General features: G+C 52.0%; 1 long non-coding RNA gene across 3 annotated transcripts in view; it reads right to left on the reverse strand.

Moving 5' to 3' along the window:
- Positions 1-7804, reverse strand: part of LOC106985812 (uncharacterized) — a 31699-nt gene extending 23895 nt beyond the window's left edge. For all 3 annotated transcript variants that reach the window (XR_001431985.3, XR_008291263.1, XR_001431987.3), the window contains exon 1: positions 7664-7804. This is a non-coding gene — a long non-coding RNA (uncharacterized LOC106985812). The remainder of the gene's footprint in view (positions 1-7663) is intronic.
- Between the last annotated feature and the right edge of the window lie 169 nt (positions 7805-7973).

The raw sequence follows: 7973 nt of genomic DNA on the forward strand, positions 1-7973 counted from the left end.
GCTTGTATTTTTTATTTTCCCAGTGATTAAGAAGCAAGGTTTTCAGCTCTGGGTGAGGAAGGGGAGAGGTGGGGGGGGGGGTGGTTTGAGGATAGAAGGTGTCATTTCAGAGTGCGGGAGAGGAAGCCGACTAGGGAAACGCAGAAGGGCAGTGTTGAGAGCCCACCTGAGATTTAGGATCAGAGAGCTAGTGACAACAGACAGCACAGTTGTCTTTCTCCAGTGTGTTAAGCCGGACAGACTCAGGGTTTTGCCGGGTAGGTGGCCCCAGGAAGAAGAAAGTGAGGGGTGTGGATGATACAGTGATAGAGGATAGACCATGAGATCTAAGCTGGATAGGAGGGATGTGAGAATCTAAGGGCAATGAAGAACGGTGAAAAAGTAGGTTGAAGGTCAAACTAAGGTGAAAGAATGGCTTAAATGGGGTTATTAGACTAAATAAGGTGGCAAGGAAAGACGTGTTGGTCAGGGAACATGATGCGTGAAATGAAAATAGCAGCGGTGGTGCTGTTATTTAGAGGTGAAAAAGGTCCAGGGTGCCCGTAGGACAAAGGTCCAAGGCAGGGTGGAGGGGGCAAATGGTTACAGTGTATGTACTGGGGTCTCAGGTCCTTACTCCACGAGGCTGCTAAATTCCCCAAAAATGTTAACAGGGGTGGGGTGGAGGGGGACTGCCCTGAGTCAGGTACAGAATAAGCAGCAGATGGTGTTGTCTGATGGGTGGGATAGTCCCAGCAGCTGGGGGTTGAGGCTGTGTGGACAGGGGAGAGCTAGTCTGCCTTGAGTAAGATTCGCCAGCGTGGGTGCACCTGTTCTGTTGTGAATTCCACTCTCTAGTATCTCAATAAGCCTCTTTCCCTCCTTGAGCAGCTGAGAGGCCAGTCAGGGTGAGAGATTTATTCAGGGTCATGGGGTCGGAAGGAAACCACGAAACCTCCAGGGCGTGCATTCCCCCTTCCCTTCTACCAAAATACCAAAGCTGTGTTTTGGATATTTAAAAGAACATTTAAAATGCCCATGTTTGTTTCTGCCTCTGTACAACGTTGGTGCTGCGGAGGACAGGGAGCTGGTAACCATGGCAGTGAAGCAGAGAGCTGTGGTGAAGAGGTGGCTTTTAAACGGGGGTGAACTTCAGGCAGGCGGCACCCACAGCTCACCCTCATGGCCTCCTGGAGCTCTTTGTTCACTCAGCTCACTTAGGAAGACAGGATGAATTCTTCGCTGCTGGGAAACAAGCTTTGAAAGAGAAGGTTTTGTTGGCCTGGACTCCATAAAGAGAGGGTGTGTCCCTGGGAGCGGGTTTTAGGGGCTCTGCCTGAAAACCTTGGTCAGCAGGGAACTTTGGGCGCCCCGTTCTGACCAGGACAGGCTGTGATAGCAGATAAGACAGCCCGGCAGCATCCTGGATGCCGAGTTCTTACACACTGTCAGTTCTCTCACTAGCCATCTCTGGACAGGTGGCCACTCATGGGGGTGGCCCAGAGCCCTAGCCAAAAGGGCAGCCAGGCAGGGCCCCCACAGGATGATATCTGGTGCCAAGAGGGGAGAGGAAAAGGGCGGCAAGGATGGAGGCTGTCACCTCTTCCACATTCCCGGATGGGGAGCCCCAAAAGCCTTTCTTTCCGGGACCAAGTGCCCCAAGTGGACCCAGGTCAAGGCAAGGCAAGGCAGGGCCCGGCAGGGCAAACCCAGGCCACAGCTCGGCGGGTCCAGGGAAGTCTCATGACTGCAGTGTTTTCCTGCAGGTTTCCCAGCTGCTCCGGGGCGGGAGGCAGCGTGGGGCGGTGGGGGCGAGGAGGAGGGAGGGCGAAGAGGAGCAGGGAAGTAAACAGGCGACCAGAGAGAGAGCCAGTTCCCTGCGTTCAGAGAACACCAGCCGCCTCCGGTCCCCGGTGGGTGGTTGTATGTGTGGAAATGAAACCGGGAGGGGAAGGGAGAGAGGGAAGGGTAAGCTGTTATCCACCCACCTCGCTTTTTCCCGCCCCTCCAGCCCACTCCCCTCTGGGGTGAGGGGGTGGGAGGGGGACGTTCACCGAGCGCCCACCCCCAAGTGCGCGTCGCTGGTTCAGCATTCTGTGAATCAGACACTGTCTCAGCAGCTCGTCACCTGCGCTCAGGAGGGGAACAGGGGGCGGCCTTGGGACTTGGGAGAGGGGAGGTTGGGTAAGTGGAAGAGCCACTACTGGCCAGAGCGCCGGGTGACGCCCGGGGCTGGGAAGAAGGGCTACCTCCCCCAGCACCTGCACACATTCCGACCCGGCCCCCGGGACACCGGGCCAGAGGGGGTGGAACGGTGGCTTGGGGGCACAACTTGAGCTGGAATTGGCAGCAGGGGAGGGGACAGGAGTGTACGGCAGCGGGAAGCTAGGGGGTGCAGAGCCGGCGCGGGGCGAGCTGCTGCCCGCCTCCTGCCCGCGCGGGGTTACACGAGGTAACTGCGAGCCCGGAGGAGGAGGGAGGCGGCGGGGGCCGCGGGCCGGGGTGTCTGGCGCTCGTTGGACAAAGAGATGATGAAACGTGAGCGCTATATTTACCAAGGGGGTGGAGACCGGGCGGGGGGGGGGGGGGTTGGTAAAAAGGACAAACTGTTCCACAACAACCACAGGAAACACAGCCCATCTGACTCACCGGGAGGGCCGCTCGACCCCCTCGCGGGCTTAGCCCCGAGGCAGGCGCGGGCCTGGGAGGCTGGAGGGCGCGGATGCCCCCTGGCAAATCCACCCGGGGCGCTAAGGCTGGGGGTTTGGGTTGATTTACATAAAAAAGACACCATAGATCCCAGGGTTGTGTGCGTGCGTGCGCACGTGTGTGTGTGTGTGTGTGTGTGTGTGTGTGGCTTTTGTGAGGCAGGAGAGAGCGCGGAATGGCAGGAATGCTTCCTAACCCCGTGGCCCGACCGTCGCGGGAGAGACTGCCTGCAAACTCTGCGAACACGATTCCTGCAAAGTCATCTCCTCCCGCACAGCCGGGCGGGCCGGCCCGCCCCGCCCGCGGACAGCAGCACCCGCCTCCCTGCTCTCCCCTCGCTCCCGCCCCAGCCCTGCTCGCGGCGCGCAGAGTTGGGGTGCGGTGCGGGCTATGTTTAGAAGCTTATGTCATCCCGACACCCTACTCTGCAGTGCTCCCAGGGGAGCCCGCAGGGCAGGTTTTCCTCTTCTTCGCGGGCGTGGGGGATGGGGAAGGTGCCTCTACCCGCCCCACCTCCGCCAACACACACACATACGCACCTACCCAACCCCGAAGAGTTAAAAAGAAAAAATGCAACCCCATAAGTTATGAAACAGGGTGGTGGGGGCGGTGCGCGCCAGCGGAGGGCGCAAACCTAAGGGCTTGGGCCTCGAGGGGCCGACAGCCGGCCCCCGCCCCCTCCAGCCTTCGCCACCTCCCGCCTGCGTGCGGGGGCTAATTTCAAGGTTAGCTCACGTGGGCGCGGGCGCCCGGAGCTCCTTGCACGAGTTTGGGGCGGGTTCCTCATCCCCCAATCTAGGGCAGTTTGTTCAACTGCAGTAAAGGGAGCTTGATGTTCCAGCAGGGAAGGGATTTCTGAGAACTGGGGCTGTCCTCAGATGAACTCGGCTCCTCCGGCTGCCGCTGCGGCGGCCGCCTGCGGAAGACTTTTTAAAAGGGCGATGCCAGGCCGGGGCGCGCAGCCCGCAAGTGGCTGAGCCGCCCGCCAGTCTGCGGCCGGAGCCGAGAGCCCGCCCCCGAGCGCGGGTGATGCACGGTGCGCCGCGCAGGGCTTCTCGGCGCGCGGGGGGCTGCAAGCTAAACTTATCCTCCTGCATATGTATGAACGTGTGGCCTTTCTGCTCGGCAAAGGAGAGGCCTGGAGTTTTGCGGAAGGCTGCTAAGTGGAGCGAGAGCAAAGTAGGACGTCGTGCAAGTTTTCGCGCGGGCCTGAGCCCCCTCCACCCCCCACCCCCGCCTCCCTCTCCAGCCCCTGGGAGTTAACCCACGTTAGGGCCTCAGGCGTCTGGGCAGACAGGTCTTCACCTAATTGTATTTCAATTTCAGAACACTGCCTTTGCTCGAAGCCAGATCCCTTCAGCCCCGCCTTCCCCTCCCCAAACCTTCAGCCACCTTCCCCTGATTCCCCAGCTTTCACTAAAATGAACACGGCTTTGCCCCAGATACGTGCCGTGTGCCTAGGTGGAGTCGCTGAAAAGCCTAAGGGCCTGGGTCCTGAAAGACGTCTGGATCCAGCCCAGAGTGAGGTCCGACACGTGATCCCCCTACCCCCAGCGGGCCATCTGTTCTCCTTCCTCCCCGCCTGGAGGCAGGCAGCTCTGCCCAGCACCGTCCACGCCTCCCAGCAGGAAAGAGTGAGAAAAGCCAGGGTTGGCGGAACCCACTACATACCGAGTACAGTTCTTTAACCTAAACCTCCCTGGGCCTTGGACAGAGATGAGACTAGGCAGAATGAATTTTAGATTAAGCCCCAGGTGATTAGCTCCACCCGGTGAGCGGGGGGGGGGGGGGGGGGGGGGGGGGGGGGGGAACTCTGCCCAGGGCTCAGTTTGGATTAAAAATCTCCCGGGGAGGTGACGGAATGGGCTGTGTTCCCCCTGGAAATACCTCAATTGGGGCTAGGGTGGAAAATTTGCACAAACCAGCTTGCAGAAAGAAAAGGCGAGACTATGCAATTAAGGAATAAAGAATATAAGGGATTCGGACAAATTTATATTTGTGCCTGCTATCCCATAAATATTGATTTAATTTAAATATTGATTGCCATAAAGACCTGTTTGTAGATGCACAGCAGAAACGCTGTTTAAAGAACCCAAGTCTTGCCCAGCTTTTCTCATTATTGGGGGGGGGGGGTCCCTACAGAATTTGGAGTTTGTAAGGGACTATGGAGATGTATGCATCTAATCCCGTGAATTCACAGATGAGGAAAGATCTCTAAGAGGTTGCCTGGGGTCACACAGCTCATCTCAGGCCCTGGGAGGTGGGTTCTCTGCCCCAAACTGGCCTAAACACCTGCTCAAATAATCAGTTCTCTGTAGGCACTATCTCTTCTAGAGGTGATAATGATAATTATTTCAGGATGCACAGAAAATAAAGACTTTGAGCTACAGGCCCATAAACCACTGTTCTCAAGAACTTGAATGATAAATCCAAGCCTTAGACAGAATATAGAGAGGAAAACACATACTTATAAACTAGAAGCACAGTTACAGTCTTTGAATTCCCGTGCTCCTCCCCATTGGTTTGTGTGGATTTGAAATGTGTATTTACAAAGACTAAATTGGGGGAAAACAGACCTTTCATATTTATGTGGCATAATATATATTTTACTGGTAAATTATTCATTGTAATTAGGAAGGATTCATATTAATTTGGGATAATTTACTTTCCCAGAATTTAATTGGGACAACCACATGCAGGCAAAACCGTGTAAGCTGATTTTAATCATAAAACTATTATAATACACATCCCAATACGGCAAGGAGAACTTGTTGTTAAATTACACACACACACATCCTGATGTTGGAATTATTACCTGTAATATATATTATTTTGTGATATATATGTGTTTGTTTTTAACATACAAGCCTCAGTGAGGCTAGACTGTCTTTTCATTTCTGTATTCCTCCATACCTAGCTCCCTGAAAGAAACATAGGGATCTGGAGAAGGAATGAGTGGGAAAAGAGATAAAGGGGAAAGCATTCTATAATTCTAGAATTTCTGGGTTTAAAAAGCTATTCTAAAGCAAAGCAGCAGATACACTTATAAATATCTGAGAGAAAGCCATGTGTGCGAAATCTCGATTTTCTTTCATTACTTTCTTTTATAACTCTGAAATGACTGAGTTGGAAGAATTCAGGGGTTATGTCCAGTCCAAACAAAATTAAATTAAAGATAATTAATTAAAGAGAAGAAGACCAGAAGTAAGGGAGGGGGAAGTTTGTATTTTTTAAAAAAACTATGATGGTTGATTCATTCAAGTTCCTTGATTACAATGTCCAAGGAAAGATGCAGGTTTCCCTTCATATCTAGAATAATCCCAGTGTTAACTCTAGGGCTATCTGAAGGTGCCCAGTGCAATGTCAGTTCATGCAAATCCAAGACACTGTACAGGCAGTCATCATGGAGACCGTGGAGAGATCCCACTGGTATTTGTGCCGGACCTTAAAGAAGCAAGCAAAGGTGCAATTACTAAATGATCATGTATCCTTGGGGACAGAGTTTGTCCCAGAAGAATTATGAAGTAGGCAAACTCCCCTGTGCTTCAGTGAATTCTTTTCTAAAATTAAGGGAATTGGAATTCAAGAACTCGAAGACAGCTTCACTTTTACACACCATGATGCACCTACTTCACCAAGATGGTGATGATGATAGTCTTGGTTGACCGCCACCCCCTTTCCATACTTCCTTTTCCATATAGTCAACCAATATCTCCCTATACCGCTTCAAAAGCAAAGTCAAAGTAAACTACACTGGCCTTCAAGCTGGAAGGGTTAATTTGGGACTCTGCCTTTAGAGACCACAAAACTGGTGTTAGTTTTTCCCAACCCTTCACCAAGGCTACCAGACAGTGGGGCCATGGTTGGACTTCAGTGGATCTGCGTCACAGAGAGGCAGGCACCTTTCACACCCAGTGAGGACAATCAATGTGTTTTTAACCAGTTGTGCTGATGGCGAGCCTCCTGAAGAGCCATGAGTCCTAGATTCTTTTCTCAGCTATCAAGATGGAAAACAACTGTCAACCATTCAGAGGGAGAGGCAAACTGAGTTAATGAGACTCCAAGACCCATGCTAATCATTGATCAAGTAATGCCACAGTTTTCAATGGCTAAGGATCTCTGGCTTGTTCTAGTTCTTAAGAATCTGTTTAGCACAGTTAATATTTCACAAAATCGAAGAGCTCAGATGTTGGAAAGCCCAAAGGGCTTGGAATCATTAGATTTATTGTTTCAGTTGAGCTCTGTCACTATCTACCTGATAAGGTAGACAGGTCACTTCTCTGTGTTTCCGTCTCCACATTTGTAAAGTGAGGGAAGAGAGAGAAGCCCCGAAAACCGTTCAGGGGTCTGAGGAAAGAAAACGAGCTAAGAATGATGTTTTTAAAAATTATACAAATGAAGGATTTTTTTGTTTTGTTTTGGTCTCCATTTAATTGAAGGTGGGTTACAGTAGCTTCAAAACAAACCAAAATAGCTCACCTAGAATAAATTGCGCTAGGGAAGGAGAGGAATGGTAGGTATCACAAAAGCAAAGTTGGGGGTGTTTCTTTGTAAGAATAGTGAGACGGAAAAAGACTGGTTTAAACGGAACTTTTGTCAGCTCAGCATTTTAAAAATGAATTAGTCATCATTAATGCACTGGATAGAAGGATTATTAAAAAATCTGCCCAAAAGTATGCTGCATCCCAAAACTGAAAAAAAAAGAAAAGAAAAGAAATGATCCTTTCTCATTTGTGTTTCTTCTTGGGCAACTTGTCCTGACATACTTAGATTTAAAAAAATATATTGATTCACATTGCATTTATTCGTCACCCCTGCCTTCCCATACATATCACACTTTTACTACCAGCAGCACAAAATAACAGGGATGTTGTCCACTTCCACTACGGCTCCCGCGTTCACAAGTGTGGAGCGCTAGCTTTCGGAACGCCCTTCTGATTGGCTGGGCCCATGTCAGTGACATCAACCAACTTACTTTTGATTGGAAGGCTGGTTGCTGGGACTCTAGCGTTTGCAGGAAGTCACTTAACTGTTTGCGAGCTGGAAAACCGAGCCTGAAGTTTTCTTTTGTCACGAGGACGAGCGCCAGTGACTAGGGAAGGTGTGCGCCACGGCCCCGGCCCCGCCAGCTGGACCTCGAGCCGGGAGGCCCGGAGAGGCCACCGGGACCGAGAGGCGCTCCCGAGGAGGAGCGGCGGCCCCCTTCCAGCCTCCCGGCTGTTACCCTTTTAAATGTCAGCGTTCGAGGCTGGAGGGGTAGCACGAGGCAGCGGAACGGAACAGTC

This window comes from Acinonyx jubatus, chromosome D4 (assembly GCF_027475565.1).
Source record: "Acinonyx jubatus isolate Ajub_Pintada_27869175 chromosome D4, VMU_Ajub_asm_v1.0, whole genome shotgun sequence".
NCBI lineage: Eukaryota > Metazoa > Chordata > Mammalia > Carnivora > Felidae > Acinonyx > Acinonyx jubatus.